Below are 26,635 nucleotides of genomic sequence, written 5' to 3' on the forward strand. Positions count from 1 at the left end.
TCCTTTAAAGAAGCGACACACGTTCAGTTTCATTTACTGTGACCTGACTTTCTTTACGTAGCTGCTTACTTTACTTGGGCGATAGGAATCTGAGTGGATTTCCTGTACTTTTCGGAGGCTCCCTTCCCCTCCCTCATGCGAGGCGCTGCCTTTGTCATATGGTGAATCATTACATGAAGCAGGGGCCTTCTATAATTTCCCAGCGGCCATAGCACCTCTTGCCGCATAAGGCTGTATCGTGTTGATTTCCGTTACTCCACGTCACGTTCGACAGGTGGGATTAGAGCCTTTCCTCACTGCTCTTTGCTTTCGGTGTATTTTCTGACAATCTTGCCCTGCATTATTCCAGGTGAATTTACAGCCCACTGTGTTCGTCTCCTTTGGGAGCTGAACTGTACTGCACGAAATCTCTAGGTGCGGTGGAGAAGCCCGACACCTTTACAGCGTTCGGTATTCCCACCCAGGAACATGGCATGGCTGTGGGACCTTCAGACCTCACCCAGATGTCCCCGTGAGGCCTGCACTTCCTTCTTGCGGCTCACGCATGGCACTGGTGAGGCAGCCTGTGTTCTCAAGCCTGCACTTCACCAAGGGGCGAAGGGCAGCGGGTGGGCTCTCAGGAGCAGAAGCAGCTGGAGCAGAGGCATAAACGTGCCTGCCAGAGGCTGGCTGTGGCCTCCACGGACCCACTCCAGAGAGCTCTGCCAGAGACGCGCTCTGCGAGGAAGATGCGCTCTGCCCTTCAGTGGGCAGTGTCCAGGCCCTGTGGACTGAGCTCTCCCCAGGGCACGTGGTTCTGGAGGTGGCATCTGAGGGCCTGAAAAGCAGCCTGACTTCTGAGAGTCACAACGAGCACCTGGTGCAGGAGCTGTGAGGCCCACCTGGGAGGAGCTCACGGTCACAGGGCGACGGCCACAGAGACCCACGGCCCTAGGGCAGTGTGTGACACTGTGGAGGGGTCCTCCTCACGCCCCCAGCTCTGGGAGCGGGAGGCAGTTCAGGAAGCCCAGGCAGATAGAAGCTGCCCTCCCCTGGCCAGGGCACAGCGGACTTCAAGGTCAGATCTACCCTCTCTGAGAGGAAAACTGAAAGGAAACAGCATCCGTTTCCTTTCTTATCAACATTTAGACATGCTTAACGACGTCCATGCTGGAGTCCTTGGGTAGGACCAGGTCCTAGATTGGATCTGCCAGAGCTGAGGGCGGCTCCTTCCTTGAAGCTCGAGAAGGAGAGAGGTGGCCTGCAAGTCAGTGCTCCCAGTTAGGATTCCACCTTGGCTTCTGGCATTTGCTCTCCTCAGAAGGCAAGGCCCTGCCCCTTCTCCAGGGTGAACTGTGGGTTTCGGCGGCCTTCCCAAGGCTGGTCAGGGTCAGGTTCGCAAGGCCCACCAGCACAAGCCTCCCAGCCCTAGCTGTCTGCACACGAGGCCACCATGGAGAACCACTTCCCAGTCTGCACAGGGTTTTCTCCTCACTGCTCCCTCCCCCCAGCTCCCGCACTCCATCCACTAGGGGATACGGGAACCGTGTGCGAGAACAGGGGCAACTGTCCAGCATGGACCCGGGCTTCCTGGAGGAAGAATATTCCTCCATCCAACAGCAGCAAGCACTTCCACGGCGTTTCTGACACACCAGGTAGTTGTAGGGGCTTATGTCAGTTCACTGAATTCACCTGGGGACCCCCAGAGCCACTGCACACAGGCATGGCCAGGACATATACACACCTGGTACGAGGCCTGCTTTTATTGCTTCGGAGAAACAGCCCACAGCTGAGGAGCACCGATTACCTGGTGGAGAAATATCCCCAGGCACTAGGTAGTCCTACTCCATTTTGCAAGGAGTAAACTATGGCTCCTAGAGGCCAAGTCTCTTGTCCCCAGGCATAAGCTAGCTACTGCAGAGCTGGGCTGGAACCCACATCCCTCACTCCCAGGGCCCACCTGGGTGCAGTCCAGGGTTGGGGTGGTGAGTAATCATACCCATCTCCCAGGTGGTGCTCTTCCCACGCTGGTCTCCTTTAGAGAAAATCAGACAGCTCGACACCCTCATTTCCCAACCTCGAAGGTCAGGCGGGAAGAGTGGGAGCCGCTTTCCCAGGTTGTGTTCAACAGGATGTAGAGCTCTTGAGTTCCTGCCCCCTTGCTTCCAGGGGAGGTTATCAGCCTGAGCTCACTCGAGAACATTCCTATTTACTCAACAGAAACGAGAGCAGGGGGTCTGCACAGCGGCAGCGAGCAGCAACAGCATGAAAGGATTACAAAAGGAGCCCCAGCATGTTTCTTCAAGACACAACTTTCTCAGTGCATCGAAATTACTGAATACACACAAGCTTCTGTGTGGCTCCACCAGGCGGGGAGACACACACTGCATGTGTTTGGCAAAAGGGTGACAAGGGACAAGCCACCTGGTAAGACAGAAAGAGGCGTCCTTGGTTATGTGGCTGCAGGTAGAGGATATAATTTAGGTCCCACTGGGCTCTGCTGCTGTGGACCCAGCCCCACGCTGTTTCCTTCTTCCACAGGGTATGTCTTCTCCCCATTAGGCACTGTGCTGGGCCTGTGTACCAGGCTCATCTCATATTACTGTCCCTTTAGATACAAGGTTCAGAAAGGTCTTGCCCAAGGTCACAGGGCCAATGAGTATGGAGCAGCAGGCCAGCCCAGGTCTGCCTGAGGCCAAAGCCCCATTCTCCCCACCAAGTCTGCCCATCCACTTGCTGGCACCTCTCTTGCCTTCAGAGATGAGCCCAGAGCCCCTCAAGCACTAACCCAGTTATATCTGAGCAAGAGCAAATGGGCATCTGCCACGCTGTGTCTCCCTTTCTCTTCTCCCCACCAACCTGTGCCCTTTCTCTTCTCCCCACCAACCTGTGTCCTTCCTTTCACTTCTCCAACCCCCGGTTGCTGACTCGGTTGCTCCTTCCCACGGCTATGACGGGGAGATGGCTCCTCTTCAGGGCACAGTTTTTCTCCGGCTTGGGCCTGCTGTTGGGGAGCATCATGTGTATTCACTCAAGGACTGGGGGCTCCTGTTAGCCAGAAAGTGGACCAGTGAGGTGTGGAGACCCAGGAGGACCAGGGCCTTGGCCCAGCAAGACCTGGAGGTTACTGCTCTCAGCAGCAGCGACCTGCCCCCACCCTGCTGGAGTGGGGACAAGGACACTAGTCCTTTTGCTGGGAATTTTGTTTAGAAAGTGGCAGGCTGCTGAAACTGGGTGTAGCCTACCATGGGGGCTCCAGGGTAGATGGCAGGAGGCAGGTCTACCCTCCCTCCCAAATTCTGCAGAGAACCAGCCAATGGCCTAATCTGACTCATCACCCTCAGTGCGGGGCAGCTGAGAGCCTATATGGTTCTCTGGTGTTCTGGGGTTCTTGTGGGCTTGGAAATTTCCAGCCTATGTCAGTCTTATATTCCTAATGCATGAACGGGCTACCATTTCCAGATGACCTTGAAGCTTCCTGAGCAATCTGTTTAGTGGAATTAATTCCTAAAGCTGGAGCTGCTCAGGGAGACATCACAGACTTGCCAGGGGCTGCCAGCTCAGGCTTGGCAAGGGACTGAAAACTCAGCCTCTCCCCGCTGCCCCAGTGAGCCAAGAGTAGCTCAGAAACCAGTCACACAATGGGATCAACCAGAACAAGTTCCGGCTGGGTTCTGAGCCATTGCTCGGTGCCAGCGTTGCTGGCAGGTTAGCCAGAGGTAGGCTGGGACCTGGCCGTGCCTGGCCATCAGGACGGACACCACCCAAGCCCCTCGGTGCTGTGAGAGGCACTCCCTGGCTTTAATGCGCCCTTACGCACTAGAACCCTGACATCCTTTCCAATTCCACAGGCCCTACTTCCTCGCTTCTCCAAAGACCAAAGGCCTAACTCCTGAGGATGGCATTTACTGGTTCTCACCACCAGCTAGGCCCAACTTCCTCCCGGCACACCTCTTGGTTCAGCCAGGCTGGTCTGACAGCCCCTGCATTTCTGCAGGATGTAGCCCCCGGCCTCCTTCCACTGCCCTAACCCCAGTAGGTCCCGGCCTGGCCCCTCCTGCTGGAGCTCTCGTCCATCTGCCCAAAGCCCTGACCATCCCCACTTCCCCAAGAGCCAGGGCCGCAGTGACCCCCACAGGCAGCGCTACCCAGAGGCACAGGGCGCTCCCAGCCCTCAGGTGGCAGGAGACAGAGCTTTCCGTGACTGACATATTTCATTATAATAACCTGCCCTCCCCCCACATAAAAATCAACCCAAACCCACTAAGTGATTGTCCAGATCCAAGCCACATGCTGGGGACACATGCGTGGGCAAGACGCAGGCCTGCTCTCAAGGAGCTGGGGGCCCAGAAAAATCCTAACACAACGGAGCGGTTGCTCCATGCTAGGAGCTGGGCTGCGCCTCGGCAGGCAAGGTGCTGTCTAATCCTCTCACCTCTGTGAGTTGGGGCTGTCATGGATAATGTTGGCTAGACAGTCAGACCTGCCTAAGACCCTTCCTCAGGCAGTGAGTGGCAGAGCTGAGGCGCGAACTCGTGCATCCACGCTCTTAACACTAGGTCCTCCTTCCTTCTCCTGGAGAGGATGCCCAGACAGGCTCCCACCTTCCCCGACCCCGGTGTTTCTGGAGCTGCTGTAGGTTAGGAGCCAGCTGGGGCCGGCCTTCCAAGAGGACGGGAATGGCTGAGGAGGTAACTTATGAGTCCCTCTCTTCAGACACAAATGAAGACAGCCTCCCAAGCTTGTAATTATTATAATCAGGTATTTTGTACAAATAGGAGCTTGGTGTTGCACCAAATTGGAAATAAGGGATTAAATTAAACCCATTATTTCAAATGAGAAAAAGCACACTTGGCTAGTTTGAGGACAGTTAGCATCTTCCTCACGCATGTCTTTTGTGTGTGCATGTTTAGCCCACAGACTGACACCTCGCCACATGCCGCAGGCCCCTGTGCAGGCTCTAGTGTCCAAGGCTTCCCGCTGCAGCCCTGGCTCAGGCCAATAGCAAGGCTGCAGCACAAAAGCCCCTTTGGGAGATTTTAGACATCCCCATGGTGCTCTGCCCAGGCGCCAAGTCGCCCCTTGCTGGGCTCAAAGGCATGTTGTGGACCACAGCTTGTCCCTCCAGGAGTACAGGTCCCAGGAGATAAGGTCCCTGCAAGACAGCATTCTTCCCACTGCAAACAAATCACGCGGCTCAGCTCTGGTTGGGGGTCAAGCAAGCGTTCTCTCTCTCTGTCTGTGCCTGTTGCTTTTTCCCAGGCACAATGCTTTGGAAGTCAAACATTCGACAGCAGGATGGAGATGAACAGCTCCCTTGTACTTTCCATGCCAGGGCCTGGCTGCTGCGCAGACTCCCCACCCAGGGCCCTGCTCCCGGCTTCTCTGAGCCAGCCTGGGTTTTGCAGAGGCTGTGGGTTCTCACCGAGGCCAGGGTCGGGGAGGAAGTCTGGTATCAGGGATGGAAGTGGAGCGCCTAAAGATCTTTCTGTTCCCCCCCTGGGTCAGAAACTCTGCCATGACACCAGTGCAGGGGGACAGCGTGGGGGGGTTAGAGCAGCGGTGTCCAGAGGCTCCTCCAAAAATACAAATGAACCTGGGAGGACAAATGCATGATCCACCAGGCTCTATTAATATTCTGTGTGCAAGGGATTATAACCAATGTACTGTATGTTCTCCTGATTGCAAATACTTTCATAACTGTCCTGGGCAATAGGTACTACATAATCCACATGGCTCATCTCCATCTCTGCTCCCCCACTAGGCTTTGCTGTGAGTGCCTGGAGGGCAGGGACTGGGTAAGCTGTGGCCTTCTCTGCACCCTTAGGCCTGATGCCAAGCAGGCGGGCAGTAATCAGGGCAGAATGAATCAATGGGCAGACACCAAATATCTAAGAAATAAGAAAAACATTTGAAGCCACCATTGACTGAGTCCAGGTCTATGCAGCTCAGAGCCCATGTTCCTGCCCCCACTGCATGCCTCGGAGAGAGGGAAAGATTTCCTCAGCACCCATGAGCTAGGGGCCTCATACAGGAGACGGATAGGGGCCTGATGAACAGATCCGCAGCCTTTGCCAGGGACTAGCCTGCGCCTGAACTGCTGGGGCCATTTAAGCCAAAATGGCACTGCCAAGGCTTTTGGACCAAAATACGTAAGCCCCCCATGGTGAGACGTCTGCTCTCAGGACACTGGGATTGTGATGGCCACTAAAGGAAAGCCCATCTCCCCAACTTCTGGGACAACGACAGAGCTGCCAAGCTGGCTGCGGCCTGAGCAGTGGCAGTGCTGGCTAGAGATGGCACGTCAGGGGCTCAGCACCCAGGCAAGGGGTCAGGAAGGGCTCTGCAGGCCCTGGCCACTGCTGGCGGCTCACGTGTTAGTGGGACCCACCAGGCTGCAGGAGGAAGGCCTGGCGCTGTCTCAGAGAGGGGAGAGACTGGGTTTGTCTTAGCTCTACCATTGACGTGGACAATTTCCTTTCGGTCTTAGATACTTTGTCTATATAATGGCGACAAACACAGGAGAGTCGTGAGGCCTAAATGAGAGAGTTTGTAAAGTGCTCAGCAGAGTAAACCTTGGTGAATGGCCGCCATCATGAATATTATGATTATGATCATTATCATTACCATCAATGACTGAGGGTAGGGGAGATTCTTCTCTGAGGGACGGGAGAAGGCGCTCTGTTCCCACAGGAGCCCAATGTGTGGCCAGGTCTCCCCTCAGGCTATTTGCTCAGACCTGACACTACTCCCCAAGAAAACCCCAGAACCCACCTAAAGACTCTCTGGTCTGACACTCTTTTACAGATGAGGAAGCAGAGGGCCAGAGAGAAAAAGAGGCTTACTCATGGTCGTGACCCCACTGGACACAGAGCAGGACCAGATTCCCGAGGTGCCGGGAGGAGAGGGCCTGGTGTGGAGCCTGGCATGTGCCAAGTGGCCCAGGTTTCAGACCCCGCTCACAGTGCTCTAACACTGCCCTCAACCCCAGCTGCTTTCTTTCTGCCTATCCTGCCAGGGGCTCTGTGTGCAGCAGAGTGAGAGCTTTCTGGAAGCCTACCAGGCCCTCAAGAGTGGCTTCCATAAGCCGAGGGGGAACAGGCACCCCCGTGAGCTCCTGCCCCTTCCCAGAAGCTGGAGATCGGTTGGTCTGGAAGTCTGCGTTAGCTGAAACAGAAGCGTCAAATGAGAGAAACCAGCACACTCGAGCCACCACTTCTTTTCAGGTATTTGCATTTTCCTTCCTGAGGACAAGACTGATCAGCTGGGGAGAAAGAAGCGGGGTGCAAGCGGTGGTGTTCTCAAAAGCGTTCTTTTAAACGAGAATATAAATAGACTGCAAGCGGTGCTTCTCTGAGAAGACCACAGGCCACCAGGCTTTGAAAGGATCTCCTTGGGGCATTTACGGGGAGCGCAGAGCCTCAGCCACCCCCTGCCTCCCTGCCTCCGAGCGGCCTTTTCTTCTCTGGCAAGCATCAAAGGTGCTGTCAGTTCTGAGCACAGCATTTTGTGGGCGCAGCTGAGGGGGCAGCCCTGAGCCCGCCCTGCTTTCCAACGATGCCTTGAAAAGGAACTGAAAACATACTGCAGGGTGGGGGTGGTGCCGGCTTCTCCACCTGGATTCCAGCAGCTCCTGGAGAAGCCTCGTCTATACTGGGCTCTGTTTTGTGTTTCATTTCTATTTGTTTTGAGTCCTTAGAAATCGCACCAGCTTGCCAGGGGGCTGAGTGTGTGTCCTGGCCAAGTATGCCAGCCTTGGAAGGCCTGCCTAACCAGGCCAGGAGCCCCGAAGGAGCCAGACCTGAGGTGTCCTGGCTGATGCCGAGGGTATCTGCAGCCCTAACCCCGCCCATCTCTGCCCCAGAGCTCCAGAGCAGGTGGGGTCACACACTGCAATACAGCCCCTTCACCAGGTCAGGCAAGAGGGAGTCAAAGGACGCCCTGGAGAAGGACCCTCTGGGGGTTGGGGCGACTCCATTTTTCTCTCAGTAGGTCAGAAGCTTTGGGGAGAGACTGGTGTGGCACTGGCCTTTTCACTTTGACCATTTTACTCAGTTTTGACCCAGTTTCCCCAAAGGCCAACATTAGCCATTCCTGACAACCTTGCACGCTCTAAGCCACACAGACAGCAGGGCTTGCATGTGCGGCCGCAGCCATCACCTGGCTTCAAGTCCCATCCACACCGCCCCCTTCCTCAGGTGGGGACAGGACATTCATGAGGTCATTTAACCTTCAGAGCAACAAAGGGCTCTGTTCTGGGGACCTGGACTGAAGAAGATGAAGGAAGAGGCTGAGGGGCAGAGGAGAGAAGAGAAGACCCTGCTTGCGCAGCTCCTGGGGAAGGGCCACTTACTGGACATGTGACACTGGGGCCCATCTGACAAAGATCGGCTGGGATGAAGAAGAGCTCTGGAAGGGGCAAGTGGGAGCCAAGCCCATGGGAGTCGGCCTTTCTCCGTCTCCAACGGGGCTAGACACAGACGTTACAGGGAAGCTCCTCGCATCCTTGCAGCCGGGCTGGCCTGGGGCAGGGAGGGGGGCAGTGGTCTGGGCACTAACCAGACACCCCTTGGAGGCTTCCCCTCAGCGTGTGCTGTGAACTGGAGCTGAATATTCCAGAAAGGAGGAGACCCCCAGCACCTCCCCTCCTTCTACCCAGGGGACGACAGATGTGGGCCCAAGAGGCTGCCCGTCCCTTTGTTCACTCGGGGTATCTGATGGCTGCAGGAGGCTGTGCTCTCTTGGGGTCCCTTTTCCAGGTCAAATGTTTTATTTGAATAAATGTACCTTCTGGGGACGAGGGCTTTCCAGCATTGAATTCAACTCAGAAGGAAACAAAACAATTTTTCAAAAACCTCTTATTTTTCTAAGCCAGTAGCCTACCAGCTAGGGCAGCAAAAGTCCTCAGGGTTGGGAGGGGAGCTCGGGCCTCTGCTTCATGATGTACAGGCCCCTGCTACAGTCCCTGGTAGGCAGCCTTCTACTCTTGGTTGCACCCTCTAGTGATGGGGAGCTCATCACTTCCCTTGGCAGCCTACCCATTAGTGGGCAGTCTGAACTGATGATTAAAACGTGGAGCCAATGGGGCCGGCCCGGTGGCGCAGCGGTTAAGTTCGCACATTCCGCTTCTCAGCGGCCCAGGGTTCGCTGGTTCGGATCCTGGGTGCGGACATGGCACAGCTTGGCACGCCATGCTGTGGTAGGCGTCCCACATATAAAGTGAAGGAAGATGTGCATGGATGTTAGCTCAGGGCCAGGCTTCCTCAGAAAAAAGAGGACTGGCAGTAGTTAGCTCAGGGCTAATCTTCCTAAAAAAAAAAAAAATGTGGAGCCCTAATTATAGCCTTTCAATCTAATACTCACTCTTTGATGTTGGCTAAGTCCTTTGGAGTTATGTGGAAAAGTCCCTTCCCTTTCTACCTGATAACCCTTCAGGATCTCAAGAAAGCTTCCAGAACACACACATATATACACACACACACTTACTCCAGGGCTCTAGAGGAATGGTAAACTCTTCAGACCTCCTACCCTTCTTCTCCTACCTCACTGTATTCTGTTGCTTAACGTAGCATCTGGAAGGAGAGCTCTCTGTGGGTTAGAACAAGCCATTAAGCCCCAGGAAAATGTGAGTGTGGCTTTTAACTTTTTTAAGCATCTGACTGGCAGAATCTTTTAAAGCTGCTTTCTTCCAGGATGGTTTGGAGTATTCTGGAGGACTTTATTCCACAATGAGCAGAGCAATGGGCTGTCAGGCAGTAATCACTAGCAGTGAGGATGGGGACCATCTGGCCATAAGCCCAAAGGGCCAGTCCAGTCTCGAGTGGATTTCACACAGACTAGGACGCCTTGGCCCCAAATTTCCCCTGGCCTAATTTCTTTGAAACTGGGTGCTTCAGCACTGGTGCTGAACTATCCACAGGCTGTGGTGGCTTTTAGAGAATGGTCAGTGGGAATTGGTGGGACATTCAGGGGAAGGACCACAGCCAGTCTGGCAGCTTCCAAGCACCAAAGACCCACAGCCTGTCTACTCTCTGCAGCCGGCACCAAAGAGTGGTCAGCAATGGAAGGGAAGGGCAGCCTTCTTGAAAGGGCCAGGCTTCTTATTTCACAGTTGGAAAGGGGGCCTTGAGCACTCTGCCAAGATCACAGGAGTGAGCTGAGGAGCATCCTGGTTCCCAGGTTCCCAGGCTGGGGCTCTTTCACTCTGCCACAAGCAAAGCTGTTTCTAGTTCTTTCCTCCCTTCCACAAACTTTCACTGAGTGTCTGTGCATGTTCCGGCACGAGGCGCCGGGCACTTAGTGGCACAGGCTGTCACCCGGCCATGCTCCTGCCCTCTCTGGCCTGGAGGGGCTGGTTTGCTGTGGGTCCTCCCGCAGACTGAGCTCCTGAGCCAGGCACAGATGTCTTTCACGTGTGGACCCAGAGTCTGGGCCAGAGCGAGGCCTGTTGGAAGGAGGATAAGGAGGAATTCCGGAAGAGATAACATGATGCTCTCACCATTTTTATTAAACAAACAAGGGTGAAGCTCAGAATCAGGGTGACTGGTTCATGCCCACGTAGTTATAGAGGAGGCGCTACCACCCCAAATTGGGTCTGATGCCTCTGCCTGATTATACCTGAACGGTCTGGGGCAGGTTCCTGTCTCCTGGGCAGCCACTCCCCAGAGGGGCCTCAGAGATGAAGGAGAAATGAGGAAATGGCCCTGGAAAGGCAAGTACCTGGCTCAGTGACCAACTAGGTGGAGGCCAAGTTGGGTCTGAGAACCCAGGCTTCCTGAGGACTCTTTGCTCTATGTCAGGCTACCAGCATCTCCAGAGAGGGTGTCGGCCATTTAGGGGACCAAGAGACACATTCCAAGAGGCCTTCTCTGGGTTAGCTGGCTCTGAACCCCACAGCTCACGGCTGGACTGCCCAGAGAGCAACCCTCCCTGGGGGCGAAGTTCTGGGGACTTCCCCGGCCAGCTCTGTCAGCCTGCCTGGGCACTGTAGGCCCTTCCTCCATGTGGGGGCTGCCAGACTCCAGGAGGCCAGACCGTGGGCTCTCCAGACCCAGGTGACCACCAGAGGATCTAGCTTGAAAGGGCCTGATGGGGTTGCCCACATCAGCTTAACGTGAAGAATGCCCACCCTACCCAGCATCATCTCACGGGGGCGGGGAGGGTTACCCACCCAGCAGTCCCTCAATCTGGATTCTGCTGAGCAGAGCAGGACAGGACAGGAGCAGCCCAGCTCCCTTCCCTGTGACCCCAGCAGCAATCTGCCTGCTGTGCTCCCCTTACAACAAACCCCTACCTGTAACCTTTGCTGGGGGATGAGATGATTTAGGTGGTCAACTCCAAATTAGCAAAGGGTACCCTGTGCCCCCGGCAGTCTCATCCAGCCCAACTACAACCCTCTGTCTAGAATCCAGAGTCCCTCTACTCGCCCTTCCGAATGGACAGTGTGGCGATTTTGCTAGTCAGGAAAGAGAGAGGGAGAATGACTTTAATAACGGAAGGATGATGTCACGTCAACATCGGTGTGCCTGAGGTCCTCTCTGACTTCAGCACTGGAGAGACTAAGCAGGTGTCTGCTCCCTCCCTGACAAACAGCGCAGACGCTGGCTGGGAGCTGCCCCCAGCCCCAGCCCTGGGCGTCCCCCGCTGCTGCAGGCAGCCTCCTTGGAGACCAGGCTGGGAGGGTGAAGGGGAATCCTGTGCTGGGGGTCGGGTGAGCTCCCCGCCGGCTGCAGCCTGAGGCAAGGCACTCATGAATTCAATGAGCACACACAGAGAAACACCAGCATGACACCCCAAAGCTCCCCATGGTGCTCTGACCTAACTGGAGAACGGCCAGACCAAGCAAGTCCCAGGCAATATCAAAGGACATCGGCGAGAAAGAATCTCGGGTCTGCCCCTGTGCCACCCAGGCTGGGCAGGGCCCTGGCAAGGGGTGGAGGGGGACAGGAGGAAGCCTTGGGGTCCCCCACCTGCCTTGCTCTGTAGCCTGACACTTCTTGGTAATCCTCCAGACGAATCTCTAGCCTCCCTTCCCCCCATCTGCCATTTAAATCACGCGCTGTTATTGCGATGAGTATTAGCTTGGGGCTTGGCGTGAACAGCAATACCAGCTACCAGCTTCTGGGAGAGAGAAAGCCGCAGTTTGGCCCTGGTGCTGTGGGACCTGCCACACCCCAGCCAGCGTGTTCTGCGGTGCTAACACGGCTCCCCTTGCTCGTACTTTTCCATTGGTAATGGGCAAGAGACTCCTGTTGACTTATTTATACAGCTCCCTGGTTGACTTATTTATTTATTTTTATCCACTTTCCCCAACAACAAGTCAGGCACGGGGTGGCCTGGAAGTCAGCACTTCCCCGTGGCCTGCGTTATCCACGAAGTGGAAAGTTTGGTGCTAATCACCCTCCAGAGGCCGAGGCCCAGCCTCACACCCTCAGGGGAGGCTGCTGCTGCCCCTGGTGTGTGTGGGAAGATGGTGTTCCACCCCAGGCCTGTGCAGCCCAGCCAGAGAGGTGCGGGCCTCTGGGAAGCTCTCAGTGAACTGGGTCCTGCTTCAGGCCCAGCCTTCCCCTGGGGCCCTGGGACCCCAGCTTCCAGCAGTGAGAACAGCCACCCAGGTAGACACCTAGCTCCCCCACAAGTTGGTGAGGACAGGGCTGGAGGTAGGGGGAGACACATGACCCCAGAACTCTGGTGGGGAAGTGGAGGTTCTCCACGGTCAGAAAACAATTCCCATGTGACCACTGCAGAGCTGAGCTGCGGGGCTTCCTGGGAGAAGCCGAGAGTAGGAGGGCCCGAGAAACCCGGGTCCGCTCCTGAGGGCAAGGCCTGGATGCCCTCCCAATGACCCTAACACACCCTCAGCCGGCCTCTGTTTCTATCTGCCCTCAGACAGGGTGGGGGGGGTGTCATGCCTCTGACTGGGTGTCACTGTACTTGGGTCTAACCATTTATCACCAAACACTGAAAGCAAAGCCTGTCCCCAGTTATTTCCACTGAGGCATCCTGGCCTTCCCTGGGGCAGGAGGACGGAGCTGGGAGACATCTGGCTGGTGGAGGGCACGCCCTCTCAGGCCTGCTCTGTGGTCCAACTGTCCAACTTAGGCAGAACCTTCTGTCTGCGCCTCACTTTCCCAACCTGGAAAACTAAGGGGTGGAGTAGATGATCACAGATGAAAACTCTGGGGTTTGGTAAAATCTGTCCCACAAGTATTTTCTGGACAACCTGCTTCACCACCAGTGTGTAACTGTTCTCTCAGGGCTTAAACTTTAATCAGAGAAAGGAGCAGACAGCACCACAGGGCAGCCTCTCTTTCCTCTGGTCTGCAGGGTAGAATGCCCACCACATTCCAGGAAGGGGCAAGGGCAGTGGCCAACATGGCTGGGAAGGGCTTCCTGGAGGAGGAAGGCCTGGCACAGCGCCGCCCTCTAGCAGCCAAGGTGGCCACAAACAGGACAGCAGCCATGGAATGTCACTCCTCACTATGCATGGCGTCACACAGGAGAGAGAGGAATGGGCTCTGCTCTGATTCCGCAATGTGTGTGGCATGTGAGTGAGCTGAGCTGGTGGGGCCCCTTGGGGTCACCGAGCAGTGCAGTGTAGATTTCCCTCTGACCCTTCAAAGACAGCCCGTGGCTGGACACACTTTAGCCCAGTGTGGAGGAGTGACAAAAGATGGGCTCACTGGGAGTACTGGAAGACTCTTGGGTTTTGAGAAACTCTGGAAAGCTCTAAAAAGCCAACAGTGCAGAGGAGAACTTCCAGGGAACTCAGCCTCCTGGAGGTGGAGGCCATGAGGACTCATCTCCGTATCCCCAGAGACTTGTGTGGACACTCCGCAAATGCTTGTGGATGGAAAGGCAGTCCTGGTCCCTGGTACAAGCCTGGTATACTGTGGGTACTCAACAGACAGCTGTGGAATGGGTGTCATCTCCCAGTTCTGCACCAGTCACCCACTCCCATCCAGCCAGGGTCCACCATGAGAAGGGTGTGGAAACCTCACCCAGCCTCCGTGCCAACTTGCACCCCTGAGTGCAGGGGAACAGCGCTTCCAGAAGGCTGACCAGGAGTGGAGAGGGTGCTGTCTGGGTGGTGGGATGTTGGGTGTGCTCCTCAGCCAGGATGGCCAGCAGGGCATCTAGGCCACACCCCAAAGGCCGCCTTGGGGTGCAGGTTCCAACTGGATTTCATGGAGAAGGCCAGCTACACAAGCAGCTGCCAGGATGACACAAGGCCAGAGCACTCCCACAGTCCGAGTTCTCAACAGGCTCTGCTGGGGGGCTGCCCACGCCAGGCCCACCCGGGACGGTGCTCTGCCACAGGGGGAGGAACAGCTCTCTCAACAGCCCGCCGCCACTCAAACGCTGGGTGATTCACGACCTGCCACAGGGAACGTGGTCATCTTGGCGAGCACCTTCCCCATCCCTGCCAGGGTTTGGCATTAACTATTTTTCCATTTTTAAATAGGAACAAACAGAAATGATAAGACACTTTCTGATGGAGGGAGGACTGGAATTGATAAGCCTTGGAAAAAATTTTTTCCACAAATAACAAGAGAACTCACAACAGGGAATCCGGGCAGGAAGGCAGGCTGGGGGGCCCAGTGGGCAGCGCCCTGCTCGGGCTGAGTGCGGCTCATTTGCACCTCTCGGCTTTCCTGGCATCAGAGCCGAGGAAGGCTACGATTTAGTGAGGAAAAGAAAAACAGCGGTTTGTTCGGAAATGGGGACTTTCACGCCTGGGTTCTGTTATAAACTTTCTCCCCAGAGCCCTCAGACCTTGTCCCAGGGCTGGAAGAGTGACCGGCAGCAGACCGGCTGGGGACATGCAGGGAGCAGCTGTCATCAGAGAACCGCACGGCTGCTGCAGAAATGGCACAGAGACTCAGCCTGGCACCTTCTTTTCCCACACACTTGAGCTCTTACCACTGACCACTTTAACATGGACTAAATCAGCACCAAGATTAGAGCTGCTTCCTCAAAAATCCCCCTCCAGCGCTGATGGGAAAGAGCACAGTAATGTGTCGGCTCCCCTGTAAGGGGCCTTCGGGCGAGCTGATATGCGCCGGCCACCTGCCGTCTAATGGACCATGCTCACAAGGAGCATGGGAATCTTCTCCGAAGCCAAATGCCTGCACAGGGAGCTCCAAAATGATCCCCGCGGGGCTCAAACAATCATTTAGAGGGAGAAGGGGGAAATCGGTAGAGTAATTAAAGCAACAACAAATATTGCTCCCGTGGTTAAGCTCATGTGACCCTCACACCGTGTGGATGTAGGAAGGGTAAGGCTGCACCGCTCACTGGGGTCCACAGAGGGGGCCACTCACAGCCCGGGGCGACCCACCTCGTGGCTCTGGCTGCCGAGGAGCTGGGAGGTGCAGGTCTTGGCCTCCCTGTAACCCCCTGGGGCACCCCCTGCTCTCCGACGGGGATGCTCTGCTGGGCAGAGTCCCTTCCTTCTCCCTAAGAATGGGGGAGGGCGGGTCCACGGGGAGACTTCACGTCCATCCTCCACGGCCTCCGGGGGACCTCTTCACGTCACACATGACTCTCATAGCCACGCTGTCTTGGGAAAAGGGAAGGTACAGAAAACTAACAGCTGCCAGGTAGATCTTACGTGCCATCGGGGAACCGCACGGCTGCTGCAGAAATGGCACAGAGACTCAGCCCGGCACCTTCTTTTCCCACACACGTGCTGGGCAGGTGCTCAGAACCACGTTCAACCCTCACACCAGTCTGTCAGGGTGGAATTCCCATTTCTGAATGACAGAGGTTAAATAGCACGTCCAAGGTCATACAAATCGCCAATGGATGGCAGTGCTGGAATTCAAACATGGGTCTTTGCTCCAAAATGTGTCCCGACCATACCTGCTCCCTGTCACCTGCCCGGGCAATTCTGAGTCTCAGTCTTTCTCCCCCGAGCCTCCACTCAGCTATTCTCTCTCTACCTAGAGTGGCGAGGTGAGCTCCATTGTATCTGTGCCATGAGCATCCTCTGCCCCAGAAGTCCTGAGGCAGGGACACTCGTGCTCCTCTCTGCCAATGTCCACAGCTCCCCACCTCCCATCTCCTTTGCTTCCCTTCTCCCCATTAAATCATCTAGTTATGTGAGTCCTGTGGTGTGCTAGTAAACTGGGTCTCTGAAAAAAGCCCTAATTTGTAGCATTTGCCAATTTCCGTGGTATAAATACTCCCACCATGGCTGATTTCAAGCCACCCATGATGTCATTTGTAGGTGGAGCTGGGCAGAGATGAGCAGAACGGGCTTGATGGCTCTGGCAGGCGCTTTCTGCATCCACTAACTGGCAGCAGCTGCAAGAGGCCCTGGCAGAACAGCAGAGGGACCACAAGGAAACGGAGGCGATGCTGGGGCCATAAATACGCCATCCCATCGCCAAAGCTCACTGCTATCTTGATGGCTGAGGGGGGTCAGCACAAAACTATTTTCCTCAGGATTGAGGATACAGAAGGGGAGAAAAGAGATACGTTTTCTTCTGTAATGGAGCAACTTGACTTGGGGAAGCTTAAGGCGTTGTCTAAACACCCTGAAAACACGTCTGACACCTGGGAAGATGGGCTGGGGGCTTTGTCTTCCCCAGTCTCCAAAAGATCACTCAGCGACGCAGCCTTCTGAGCCTGATTTCCTAAAGCCAATTTTCTTGTAAACTGCGCTGTGTCCCATGTCATACCCGCTGGTGTGTGTGTGGGCATCTGCGGTGGGAGGGGTGGCTGGAGGGGGCTGCTGTTGGCCAGAGGATGGCATGGGAGCTGCTTTTCTTTAATCATTCCAAAGGCAGATGCAGATTTGTCACCTTTGTGTAAGACGCCAGGCAGCAGGTAAAGAATTTAACAGCTTGTGGGAATTCTAATTAGAGAGCCAATTATAACTCGATTGACCTGCCTGGCTTTGAAAGGCCTGGAAAAACGCATGTTGTCCTTAGGAAGAAGCAGATTTTGCTTCCAGTTTGTTCTGGGAGATCCCTGCAGGGTTCCTCACTTGTGCTTTGGTTCCAGCCCCATGCGTCTGTCTGATGCCCGCTGCCCTGACGCAGAGGATGAGAGAAACACTGCGGGGACACGCAGCACTATAGGGGAGGGGCCATTTCTACAATCGGCATGCTTTGCTCCTTTATTTATGAAAAAAGACCCAGCGTCATATCCCATAGGCTCCCCTGCAGGGGTGGGCCAGCTGCTTCTGCTTCATTTGGAAGGACATTGGCCAGCATTTCAATTACAGATCTAATCAAGGCTGGCCTCTTGGCAAGGCCAGATCCCAGGCTTAGTGTGTGTGTGTGTGTGTGTGTCCAAGATTCCCTGCACTGTTATTATCAGCTTGGGTCACCCACCCTCCCCTGGGAGACTGACACCTGGCAAGAGAATCAGGCTTCCAACAGACATGAGGAGGAGATGTTTCACATTTCTCCCAAGAACCAAGGCACACAGTCATTGGTAGACACCATTAAAGTCCTTCTGGCTCACACATGGGATCACATCTAACTCTCCACAGCCTGGTGGGATAGATGCCATCATCTCCACCTACAAGGAAGAAACGGATGCCCAGAGAAGCCCAAGAGCCCCCAGCTCGTCCATGTGGAAGCTGCGTCTCTAATTCAAGGCATTTCTTCTCCTGATGCTAATCAAAGACTGATTGTGCTGACTGAGTCCCTTCTCCTGCGCGGTGGCTTCACGGACATCATGTAGACCACCACAGGGTACAGGACTGGCCATAGCCCTAAGCCGAGAGCAGAGTGGGGCTGTGGAAAGGAGGGCTTGTGAATCCGGCAGGGTCAGGCCCGAAGCCCAGCTACAACTGGGATTAGCTGGGTGGATGAGGAAAAACTGTGTAAATTATCAGAAGCTAAGTTTCCTCATTAGTCAAAGTTCCCTTCTGCTCCTGAAACGTCAGTGCTCCTGAGTTCTGTCCTTGGCCCTCTCTCTCTTCCTCTTTGAGATTCACATCTCAGGCAGTCTCATGCCCTCCTACAGCTTTGGCCACCACCTACAGGTTACCACCGCCCCCTAACAATGGCTCTAGCCCCAGAAATGCCCCAATCTCCAGACCCATGCAGCCACATGCCACAGGGCATCTCTGCCTGCACAGGCCAGGTCGCCCAATCTCAACATGGCCAACTAGACTTGTGTCCTTCTTCCCATAGCTGCTCCTCCTCCTGTGTCCCCTCATGGTGGTGAAGGCATCTTATCCATCCAGGTCCCTGAACTGGGTATCTGAGTGTCAGCCTAGAACCTTCCAATTCCCTCACAAGCCTTACTGAGTCTACCTCCTCCATATCTCTTATCCTGGACTGTCGATGTGTTATCAGCTAAGTCCAGTCCTTAGTATCTCCTGGCTTCCACCTAACCTATCCTCTACAGCTTCTAGAATGATCTCTCCAAAATGCAAAACTGATCACATTGCTTTGTCCTAAACTTTTATCTTGAAAAATTTCAAACCTGCAGAAAAGTAGAAAGACTAATAGAATGAACATCTATATACCTATCATCTAAATGTAACAACTGTCAACATTTTTCTTATTTGCTTTATCTATTTTGGGGGAAGGGCTAGTATTTTAAAGTAAATTATAGGCACTGTGACATTTCACCCCTAAATATATCAGCAGGAAGCTCTACAAGATAAGCATGTTTTCTTATATAACCGCCCAACCACACCACACCTAAGAAAATTAATAGTACCTCCTTACTCTCATCTACCACCTGGTCCACATTCAGATTTCCTAATTGTCCCATACATACCTCCAGCAGCTGGTTTGTTTATCATATATTTAAACTCCATTTGTGCCCCAAGTTGTGGAAGTGTCCATATCTCTACTCAGCCTCTGTGGAGCCTCTTCCGTCTCTCCTCCCCGCATGAGAACAGACGGCCCTGTGCCCTGTCCATCTGTCCATCAGAGTCTCTACGGCTTTTCTTATACTTAATTATATATGTCTGTCTCTCCTTCCAGACTTTCAGTGCTTGAGGGGAGTGGCCTGTTTATATCCTCAGATATAATCTAGTCCAGTATCTGGCACAGAGCTGGTTTCCATGCATCTTACATACATCATCTCATTTAATACTTGCGACAATTACTAAGAGGCTGTCGTGCTGGATCAATGGCCAGTGACTGAATGAACGCAATGCTAAGAGTAAAGCAGGAACAATACCTGACTCAGGGCAGGCGTGCAAACCCTGAGTCCTCTCCTGTTTCACAAGCCTTTTGGGAGACTAGCTAGTTGATGTTTGGAAAGGCTTGAAAAAAAACAATAACTGCGAAGGTGCTCTAAGAGACAGGTGTCAGGTAAATACCAAGCGGATAAGAAGAGGGCGGGAGCAGACTGGAGGAGAGAAGGCATCAGCCAGTGAAACTAGTGGGAAGGGAAAGGGGCAAAGTCGCCATGGGGAGAGGGAACTGCTGCCAGGGCAAGGTCCCAGAAGCCTCAGCAGAGGAACTACCTAGTGAAGGAGCTCTCTAAGGGCTTTCCTCAGGCTCCTGGAGACTTGGAGCTTTCTGGATGCTGGGGCCCAGACCTGAGAGCCAGCAGTGGGGCTCTCAGACTGTGGTTCTCTTCTCTCCCCAGGAGGCTGCTGAGGCCCGGAGAGGCACATTAGGGGCAAGGCCACCCTGGACCCTGGGCAGTGCTCTCCCCAAAGGCCCCCGGGTGGAGTCTCAGCACACCTGCACCCTATTCCTTGGTGAGCAGTGCTCACTGGTTTCCAGGTGCAGGGGCTCTGCGAGGACAGTGCCCCAGAGCAGGCTTCTGCGGATCTGTGCAGGGGAGAAGGGCCTGCCTTGGCTCCAAGTCACAACCTTCCCAGAGCCTGAGGGCTTGAGACTTGGTGATTCTTGGTGTTTTGTCATTAGTACGCTTGTCCTTGGTACATCTGTTTTTCCTACCACCTAAGCAACCCCTCACCCCCAGCCCCTTGGCCGCAGGACGGGTGCCAAAGGCTAACCTGGAAACTTTCCTGCGTCTGACGGGGCTTGTAAACCAGCACTGAGGCTGGCAATGCAGGCATGTCCGGGGCTGGGGCAGCTGAGAGAAGGGATGCTACACAGCAGGGAGAGACACTTCTAGGGAGGTGAGAGGCGAGAGGAGAGACCAAGACTTCACTCCAGTTGGGAGCAAAAGAGAAAGGAGACAAGCTCAGTGGACGCTGCTTGACCGTCAAGACACAGAGCTGGAGTCCTCCACTCCTCAGGAGATGGTGAGAAATTCCACTCCTCCCACCAGAGCAAGGGGCGGAATTCTCTGGGGCCAGGGTCTGCCCTGGAGGAATTCAGAGAGCTGATCTCTTTGCCCATCACCCCCAACCCAAGAAGGCAGGTGCCACTGTCCCATTTTACAGATAGAGGAAGTGGGCATGAAAGCTTCATAAGTGATAGAGTCAGGATTCCCGGTGGGTCTGCCACCCATTGCTCTGTGCCCTTGGCAACTTCCTTTCCCTGTCTGGCCTGTAGAAGAGGGTGCTTAGATTAGGGAACCTCATTGCCATTCTAGATCCTGCAATGCCTTCAACTCTCTGGTGAGTGTCAGGTCCAAAGGCTTCATCTGTTGCCCGTCTGAGACTCCTCACGGGATGTCCTCCCTAGACCTTTGGGCTGAAGAGTTTTAAGCTCAGTCTAAAGGTCCAGACAATGCATGGGGTGGACACGGCACAGATAGGGTCCAGGAGCACTGAGTGAGGAGGCTCTGGGACCAGCAGCAAATGATGGGAAAGCAATTCAGGCACCAGCCAGGTTAGAAGCAGCCAGCCTAGGTGGCCCCAAATGCCACTTTCTCATGGTGGCAGCCCTACCCTCTGGCTGAGCTCAGAAGCAGGCAGCGTAGGGGGAGGGTGCTGAGGAATCCAAGAGATGCAGCAGGGCTGAAATCCAGGGAGGCCTGAAATAAGGAGGGGGAATCAGGGACCGGTATCTGAGAACACAGAACAGCCCAGAGAAGTGAGAACTTGGATTGGATAGCCTGCTCCACACCGGAGCAGGATCTGCGGCAAGGCAGGAAGGCAGGGGAGGCAAAATGTCACATCGTACTGGAATAATGGGGCAGAATTTCTAAGAATAAATGGTTTGGGTAGAGTATGTCAGATTCTAAATAATTTTAGATCATAATTACTAATGAGACACTGAACTGCGCTGCCTGTAATTAGTCATCTAAGACTGCAAAACAGAAAATAGAAATAAACACAGAATTAATTTTTTCCTTAAGCTGCAGCAAAGGAGTGAGCCTAATGACATGGCTTGCATTCCAGAGCCTACACTGGATCTGTGATTTCAGTCCTTGGGGAAGGCACGGAGGCCTGAGGCCACATCCCCCTGGCCAGCACTGAGAAAATGCTGCAGTGGTAGGAGGGACCCAAAAATCAGGCAGAAAATGTTCTGCAGAGAATATCCCCGCGCCAACGATGCTGTCTGGGTGGGAGCGTTTCTCAGGAGGGGTTGGCAGGAAGAAGGGCCATAGGCCACATGGGAGTCACCGGGAGGTACAGCAGAAGTCCAAGATTCCCAGGGGACTGTCCTTTTGTTCCAAGGGGACACACATGCTCAAGAACCAGAAAATATTTTAAGCTAAAAGTATTCAGTTTCAAAAGGATGTGAGGACACAGCTTTCATCATAAAAACCCTTTCATTTACCTGGTTCTTCCCATAAATAATTTCTAGTATCTCCCCCACTCAAATATCCTCTGCACTGGGTTCGGCCCTCCTGATCCAGCTTTGGCAGGCTCACTCTGTGAGTGTTATTGCTCCTGCTGTCATCTCCTCCCGAAAGATGGGGGCAGGCACTATGCAAACCCAGTTAGAGCACGGTGGCCCCCCCGGTCACCCCACAGGAGCCCACCCTCTCAGCTGGATGTGAAAGCAGAGAAGATGCCTTCGTGCTGTGGAAAGAGGGGAGCTGCTTTACTCTGGGTCTAGGGTAGGGGTAGGGGGCAAAAGAAGAGTTTCCTTCAGTCTGAGACCAAGATCAGAGGAAGGTCATGCTCTGGATGGGACAGCAGGCTCACACTCTATGGGGGGAACCATGTAAGAAGGGCCAAGGATGTGCCCTGAGTCACCACCAAGGGACGAGGGAGTGTTCTTGGGGAGAGATGACTGGGGGGTGACTAACAGAACACTGTTCCACAGGAGTCTCTGGTCTAAGGATGGTGACCACTATGCTCCCCAAATGGGGTACGGGATCTGACAAGGAAGAATGTGCTTGGGGACAACAGGACAGAGGGTCTGAACTTGAGAGGGGTGGCCACTGCCCCCACCCAGGGCCCTTCAGCAGAGGGCTGCCCCTCTAGCCTTCTGCCATGTTCAGCCCCTGGAGCAAATGCTGCGGGCCAGCCTGGAGACTCAGCTGTGCCAAGCACACTTGACAGGAGTCCTGCCTTATAGCCCAACACATCCTCTCTGAAATTTGGCCTGTAATATGCTGAGATCCTGCTGCACTGGAAGGTTCCATGAATTAGCCCTGACCTGGCCTCTGGGTATCATGTGAAACCGTGTGGCTGCATCCTCCAGTCCCACCTCGGCATCATTTCCTGTACTCGTGGTCGGAAGGGACTTTGCGCCAAGGCCACACCAACAAACACCAAAAGGCCTCTGAACAAAGAAACAGTTATCTTGACTGTTCAAAAACAGCATGTTTCGACGATATCTGCTCAAAATCTATTCAAGGGCAACAGTATCCAGTGCTTTGGGGGGCATGATCTGTAAAAGGGGAATAATGTCACCTCTCAAGTTCAAGTTCACTTGTAGTTGCTGTTCTCCCTCTCTCTCCCCCATGCCCCACCACTGGTCCACACAGGCAAGTGTGTCACCTCCGGCATGGCGCCTTCCCCACGGAGCAGGATCCATGGACAAAGAACCCCGTGTTGGTCCGACAAGGGCTTCAAGAGAGGGAAGTCAAGGGCGGAGGGCCCCTCTGGAGTGGTGGGTGGGTGGGTGCGTGAGGGTCAAGAAAGGCTTCTCAGAGGTAGTGACATCTGGCTGGGCTCCATGACATGTTCTGCCCTTTCTGCCGCGGAGGCCAATCTACAGTACCTGACCAGCGCCTGCCCTCAGGTCCAGGGCCCACCCCGCCCTGGCCATGGGGAGGGCCCGTCTACCACAGCAGTCCAGCTTGCTCTCCCGTCTGAGCCCAGCCAGAAGACACGCTCATGGTCTCTACCTGACAAGTCATGCCCGCCGGGGCCTCTACCCATTCCTCTTCCTTTTAATCTTAATCACCTGGGCTACATCTGGATAGAAACAGCGAGAAAGTCATACTTAAAAGCAAAAGTACTGTGCTTTTGGCCAACCATGTGCCATGTTATATTCCTACTGCAGCTCCTCCAAACGCTGAAATCCGGTCCTGCTAGTTCAGAAGGAAAGCCACACCCATGGCCAGCTTGTTGGGAAAGGAGACGCCTCACTCACTGTCAAACAGAGGTAGAGGGGCTTCTACCACAGGTGTGACTCAAATGACAGAGAATGACGGCAACGCTCACAGCTGGTGTTTATGGAGCATCGTGCAGCCTGTATTAACTCATTTAACCCACACAATAACACCACAGGGGGGTACTATTATCTTCCCCATTTTACACTGAGAAAATGGAAGTACAGAAAGATTAAGGAATTTATCTCTGGCCATACAGACAGTAAGTGACAAAGTGGGACTCGAACTCAGGCAGGCCAGCTCAGCGCCATGCTCTTAACCTCTATGCTATCCTATCATTCAAGCTGTAGACTCCTAAATGACTCGACTAACGTCCAATCTTAGTATCTTCCAGTCCTGGTTCTGCTCCTCACTTGCCATGTGACCTGGGGCAGGTCACCAAGAGTAGTTTGCCATCAGTAAAAAAGAAATTCTCCATCTCACTGCATCCTGGGAGAACAAACCCATCAGATACGGCATACGAGGTTTTAAAATTCTGTGTAGAGGTTGAGGTTGTATTCACACCGAGTATCGAGTCTTGAAATGGCCTCAAGCTCTCAAAGGAGCTAAAACACAGCGTGCCATTAAGGGAAGGGAGAGAAGGTGGAAGGAGGAACAAAGACCTAACCTCCAGTAGGACGCACTCCTGCTTCCTCTGCACTGTTAGTTTGAATCCCAATTACAGCAAGTAAAGATATTAGAGAAATTAAGGCCTGTACACTTTTCAAAGAGTACTATCAACAAGCACTCAGATGCATGGAAAGGGGGGACATCTAAATATTTCTTAAGTCTTCCTTCAAAGGAGAAAATTGTTCTCCTTTATTTTAAAGGCATTTTTTTTAAGCCTGAAAGTAAATCAAATGCAATTAATAGATGAAAGAGCCTCCTCACTAGACTACGGTAAAATGTTGATCCCTGTCAATCATTCTAGGTACGGAAAGAAAATCGATACTTTGGATGAAAGAGATCCATTTCTAAAGATCAGCATTTGAAAGCGGAAGGGTATCTCGATTCTATTTCATCAGCTTAATTGTACCTGGGTGTTATCCAGAGTAACAGAAGGGATCAAGCCTCCTGACTGGTTTCTCCAAGGCAAAACGGGAGATGTCCTGATGTGAAACCCTGCCCAGCCATGGCCCCAGCTCCCCCTTAGAAGATGGTGGATCAGTCAGACAGACACAGGCTGCCAGTCTCTGGAGCGAACCTGAAAAGTTTATCAACTTCATGCTGCGTCTCTCCTCCAACAGAGACACAAATTGGAAAACATGCTTCTAACTAAAAAAATATGAGACATAAGCAATTTCCCCCAAATCTCATTAAACAGATGGACACTTGAAAAGATGGGAGAGAAAAACACCAGCGTTTCATAATTTAGCAGTGCAAGCTGTCTCAGGCAAGCCAGAGCTCACCTCTTCCCCTTGATTTAAACCCTCTCTGCCATCTTTCTGGCTTGTCACGCATAATGGGATGAAGGATTTTCCCACAGTAAACAAGCATGTAAGCTGAAGACAGTTTAAAGGAAGCTCTGACTTCAGGCCCCTCTTTGAACTTCAGAAGAGCCTTCTCAGAACAATGTCGTTAGTCAGCCTTGCTGTGACCAATACTTCTGGATCAACCTTTCGAGCTGTGAAAACAACTTAGAATGTAGTAACAATCCACAAGCACATCCCACCACACTGTGCACTTGATGTCCTCCTTTGAAACCCACCACCAGCGTGGCGGGCCTTCAGATAGTTCATAATAAAACGCACTTTGCAAACAGCTCAGCCATTCTCTCTGCCGGTCTTTCCTACTAAAGTACCTCCTCAGAACAGACCCACAACACCCCTTCTGAAGTTTTTACACTGAATGCCACTCCAGATTTCTGATGTTTCGGAAAACATAACATCATGGAGAAAGCCTCAAAGACAGCCTGTGCATGAAACCTTTAGCCTGAAGCCATCATGATGAACTTGAGGGTTTCCATGTCTTACTGTTCATCCACATGTCTTACCGTTCATCCACAGAAGACAAACAAGCACTTCAGGACCCAGCCTGCCCCAAACAAAAAGCTTATTCTATTTTAGATTGACCCCTTACGGTAACCTGAACACTGTCTTTCCACTGAGCAGAAAGCCCTGCCAGCCTCAGTGGCATATCCCATCTACCCTAGGACCCACCATCTGGGGCCCCCAGTGGAGGCAGGCAGGCCTCAGCCACACTCCTTGGGCGGATCACCTGGGCCTGACCCATTGCCTCTCTTCCTAATCATCTTCCTCTTCTCTGGGGAGCTCCACCAATGGTCTTTTCCACTACTTCCTCTGGAGGAGAGAGTGAAACTTACCCCCTCCCCAGCCTTCTAGCCACCCTCCTTTGAATGACTTACGGCTTTCTGTCCCTTTCCAGGCCCCCAGCCTTGTCCTGGGAGCTTCAACATTCAAGACGATGGCCCCTTAGTGCTTTTAATCTCTATTTTCTCATCTTTCAGCATCAGCTCTGAAATGCCCGTGTCTCTGTTATACCAGATTCATCTTAGCTGAAGGCCCGCCTCTCAGGTTGAACAGCAGTTCTCCTTCCATGCTCACCGGTGCCCCTCACCCCAGGCTGTCCCCTTCCCATGCTTCTCTGGGCCAGTCCCTCTCCAGCTCAAAGTCCTCTTCAAAGCTGCCTTGGACACGTCCGCCTCCTTCTCTCCATATGCTGTCCACTCCACTCTGGAAAGCCCTGGGCGACCCCCACCATCTGCTTCTGTTCCACACGTTTTCTCAACCTGTCAAGTGGTTGGAGGAAGACCTGGGCACCCTGCTAATATGCTCGAGGATAAATTTATCTCTCAGTAACACTTTTCCCCTCCTAGCCTTATCAACTCCTCTCTACACAACCTTCTTGGCTCCCTTCCACGTTCATCTCTCTCCTGAAAGCTCTTGTGTCTTTCCTACCTTCCAATCTCACACATTGCCCTCAAAAGCGCAGGCTGACACTATCAGAGGGCGAGCAGATATTCCTGTGCCGGTAATTCTGTCCTTGGCTACCCTGAGTCTCCGTGTCTGTCCTTGGTCTGGGTACTATGGCCCAGGGATGCTGTTCCTCTGGCCTCAGTCCACTGTGAGCCCTATCTTTCTCCTCTCCCCTTACTCTAGATCTCAGAATTACTGGTTGGGAAAATGTTGCTCGACGTTGTGTTAATTCATTTTGGGTACTGGGAGCTACAGGCTTTTTAACATAGCATGCAAATATATGTAAATTTATACACTTATGCAAAAATGGTATGAAAATATGCCTTTAG

At 53.5% G+C, this 26,635-nt stretch overlaps 1 protein-coding gene across 8 annotated transcripts in view; it reads right to left on the bottom strand.

Moving 5' to 3' along the window:
* The window catches only part of TTC7B (tetratricopeptide repeat domain 7B), a 222,666-nt gene that overhangs the window by 2,686 nt on the left and 193,345 nt on the right, over positions 1-26,635 (bottom strand). The window contains exon 21 of one of the 8 annotated variants that reach the window (XR_006886346.1): positions 2,867-3,027. The exons of the other annotated variants lie outside the window; for them this stretch is intronic. The gene's annotated coding sequence lies outside the window, so the exon portion shown is untranslated. The remainder of the gene's footprint in view (positions 1-2,866; positions 3,028-26,635) is intronic. 8 annotated transcript variants of the gene reach the window in all.

Source organism: Equus quagga, chromosome 20 (assembly GCF_021613505.1).
Source record: "Equus quagga isolate Etosha38 chromosome 20, UCLA_HA_Equagga_1.0, whole genome shotgun sequence".
NCBI lineage: Eukaryota > Metazoa > Chordata > Mammalia > Perissodactyla > Equidae > Equus > Equus quagga.